A 4,430-nucleotide genomic window follows, 5' to 3' on the forward strand; every position below is an offset into this window, starting at 1 on the left:
AGGAACAGATTTCTATGATGATCTACTTTCCAATAAGGGAGCAGGTACAGTTACCTCATCAAGTTCTACTTTCCTTCTACTCACTTCTTTCGAGAGAAAACTCCTTCTCTAGAAAGGATCCATTCTTAGCAACGAATGTCTTGCCTTCAGATTTGTGATAGAAGGTGTACCCAACTATCTCCTTTGGGTATCCTATGAAGACACATTTCTCCGATTTGGGTTTGAGCTTCTCAGGATGAAACTTTTTCACATAAGTATCACAACCCCAAATTTTAAGAAACGACAACTTTGGTTTCTTGCCAAACCACAGTTCATACGGTGACATCTCCACGGATTTAGATGGTGCCCTATTTAACGTGAATGTAGCTGTCTCTAATGCATAACCCCAAAACGATAGTGGTAGATCGGTAAGAGACATCATAGATCGCACCATATCTAATAAAGTAAGGTACGACGTTCGTACACACCATTACACTATGGTGTTCCAGGTGGCGTTAGTAGTGAAACTATTTCACACTATTTTAACTGAAGGCCAAACTCGTAACTCAAATATTTTAACTCTGCGATCATATCGTAGAAACTTTTATTTTCTTGTTACGATGATTCTCCACTTCACTCTAAAATTCTTTGAACTTTTCAAATGTTTCAGACTTGTGTTTCATCAAGTAGATATACCCATATATGCTCAAATCATCTGTGAAGGTCAGAAAATAACGATACTTGCCGCGAGCCTTAACACTCATTGGACCGCATACATCAGTATGTATTATTTCCAATAAGTCAGTTGCTCGCTCCATTGTTCCGGATAACAGAGTCTTAGTCATCTTGCCCATGAGGCATGGTTCGCAAGCATCAAGTGATTCATAATCAAGTGATTCCAAAAGTCCATCAGCATGGAGTTTCTTCATGCGCTTTACACCAATATGACCTAAACGGCAGTGCCACAAACAAGTTACACTATCATTATTAACTTTGCATCTTTTGGCTTCAATATTATGAATATGTGTATCACTACGATCAAGATCCAATAAACCATTTTTATTGGGTGTATGACCATAGAAGGTTTTAATCATGTAAACAGAACAACAATTATTCTCTAACTTAAATGAATAACTATATTGCAATATACATGATCCAATCATATTCATGCTCAACGCAAACACCAAATAACATTTATTTTAGGTTCAACACTAACCCCGAAAGTATAGGGAGTGTGCAATGATGATCATATCAATCTTGGAACCACTTCCAACACACATCGTCACTTCACCTTTAACTAGTCTCTGTTCATTCTGCAACTCCCGTTTCGAGTTACTAATCTTAGCAACTGAACTAGTATCAAATACTGAGGGGTTGCTATAAAGACTAGTAAAGTACACATCAATAACATGTATATCAAATATACCTTTGTTCACTTTTCCATCCTTCTTATCCGCCAAATACTTGGGCAGTTCTGCTTCCAGTGACCAGTCCTTTTACAGTAGAAGCACTTAGTCTCAGTCTTAGGTCCAGACTTGGGCTTCTTCGCTTGAGCAGCAACTTGCTTGCCGTTCTTTTTGAAGTTCCCCTTCTTCCCTTTGCCCTTTTCTTAAAACTAGTGGTCTTGTTAACCATCAACACTTGATGCTTTTCTTGATTTCTACCTTCGTCGATTTCAGCATCATGAAGAGCTTGGGTATCATTTCCGTTATCCCTAGCATATTATAGTTCATCACGAAGTTCTAGTAACTTGGTGATAGTGACTACAGAACTCTGTCAATCACTATCTTATCTGGAAGATTAACTCCCACTTGATTCAAGTGATTGTAGTACTTAGACATTCTGAGCACATGCTCACTAGCTGAGCAATTCTCCTCCATCTTGTAGGCAAAGTACTTGTCAAAGGTCTCATACCTTTCGACATGGGCATGAGTCTGAAATACTAATTTCAACTCTCGAAACATCTCATATGCTCCGTGGCATTTTAAAAATGTCTTTTAAGCCCCGATTCTAAGCCGTAAAGCATGGTGCACTAAACTATCAAGTAGTCATCACATTGAGCTTGCCAAACGTTCATAACGTCTACATTTGCTCCTGCAATTGGTCTGTCACCTAGCAGTGCATCAAGGACATAATTCCTCTGTGCAGCAATGAGGATAATCCTCAGATCACGGATCCAATCCGCATCATTGCTACTAACATCTTTCAACTTAGTTTTCTCTAGGAACATATAAAAAATAAAACAGGGGAGCTAAATGCGAGCTATTGATCTACAACATAGGTATGCTAATACTACCAGGACTACATTCATGATAAATTTAAGTTCAATTAATCATATTACTTAAGAACTCCCACTTAGATAGACATCTCTCTTATCATCTAAGTGATCACGTGATCCAAATCAACTAAACCATAACCGATCATCACGTGAAATGGAGTAGTTTTCAATGGTGAACATCACTATGTTGATCCTATCTATTATATGATTCATGCTCGACCTTTCGGTCTCAGTGTTCCGAGGCCATATCTGCATATGCTAGGCTCGTCAAGTTTAACCCGAGTATTCTGCGTGTGCAAAACTGTCTTACACCGTTGTAGATGAACGTTGAGCTTATCACACCCGATCATCACGTGGTGTTTCGGCACAACGAACTTTGGAAACAGTGCATACTCCGGGAGAACACTTTTTACCTTCAAATTTAGTGAGAGATCATCTTATGATGCTACCGTCAAACAAAGCAGAATAAGATGCATAAAGGATAAACATCACATGCAATCGATATAAGTGATATGATATGGTCATCATCATCTTGTGCCTTTGATATCCATCTCCAAAGCACCATCATGATCACCATCATCACCGGCGCGACACCTTGATCTCCATCGTAGCATCGTTATCGTCTCGCCAACTATTGCTTCTACGACTATTGCTACCGCTTAGTGATAAAGTAAAGCAATTACAGGGCGATTGCATTGCATACAATAAAGCGACAACCATATGGCTCCTGCCAGCTGCCGATAACTCTGTTACAAAACATGATCATCCCATACAATAAAATATAGCATCATGACCATATCACATCACAACATGCCCTGCAAAAACAAGTTAGACATCCTCTACTTTGTTGTTGCAAGTTTTACGTGGCTGCTATGGGCTGAGCAAGAACCGTTCTTACCTACACATCAAAACCACAATGATAGTTCGTCAAGTTAGTGATGTTTTAACCTTCTCAAGGACCGGGCGTAGTCACACTCGGTTCAACTAAAGTTGGAGAAACTGACACCCGTCAGCCACCTGTGTGTGAAGCATGTCGGTAGAACCAGTCTCGCATAAGCGTACGCGTAAGGTCGGTCCGGGCCGCTTCATCCAACAATACCGCTGAACCAAAGTATGACATGCTGGTAAGCAGTATGACTAGTATTGCCCACAACTCACTTGTGTTCTAGTCGTGCATATAACATCTACGCATAAACCTGGCTCGGATGCCACTTTTGGGGAACGTAGTAATTTTGAAAAAATCCTACGCACACGCAAGATCATGGTGATGCATAGCAACGAGAGGGGAGAGTGTCATCCACGTGCCCTCGTAGACCGTTAAGCGGAAGTGTTATGACAACGCAGTTGATGTAGTCGTACGTCTTCACGGTCAACCGATCCTCAGTACCGAACGTACGGCACCTTCGCGTTCAGCACACGTTCAGCTCGGTGATGTCCCGCGAACTCATGATCCAGTAGAGCTCGAGGGAGAGTTTCGTTAGCACGACGGCGTGGTGACGATGTTGATGAAGCTACCGACGCAGGGCTTCGCCTAAGCACCGCTACGATATGACCGAGGTGGATTATGGTGGAGGGGGGCACCGCACACGGCTGGGAGAGATCAATGATGAACTTGTGTGTTCTAGCGTGCCCCCTGCCCCCGTATACAAAGGAGCAAAGGGGGGAGGCCGGCCGGCCCTGTAGGGCGCGCCAGGAGGAGGAGTCCTCCTCCTAGTAGGAGTAGGACTCCCCTCTTTGCTACTCCTACTAGGAGGGGGAAAGGAAGGGGGAGAAGGAGAAGGAAAGGGGGCGCCCCCCCCCCCTTCCTAGTCCAATTCGGACCAGAGGGGGAGGGAGTGCACGGCCAGCCCTGGCCGGCCCTTCTCTCTCTCCACTAGGGCCCAACAAGGCCCATTAACCCCCGGGGGGTTCCGGTAACCCCTCCGGCACTCCGGTAAAATCCCGATTTCACCCGGAACTCTTCTGATGTCCAAATGTAGGCTTCCAATATATCAATCTTTATGTCTCGACCATTTCGAGACTCCTCATCATGTCTGTGATCATATCCGGGACTCCGAACTGCCTTCGGTACATCAAAACATATAAACTCATAATACCAATCGTCACAGAACTTTAAGCGTGCGGACCCTACGGGTTCGAGAACTATGTAGACATGACCGAGACACGTCTCCGG

The sequence above is a fragment of the Triticum dicoccoides genome, chromosome 5A (genome assembly GCF_002162155.2).
Source record: "Triticum dicoccoides isolate Atlit2015 ecotype Zavitan chromosome 5A, WEW_v2.0, whole genome shotgun sequence".
Classification (NCBI taxonomy): Eukaryota; Viridiplantae; Streptophyta; class Magnoliopsida; order Poales; family Poaceae; genus Triticum; species Triticum dicoccoides.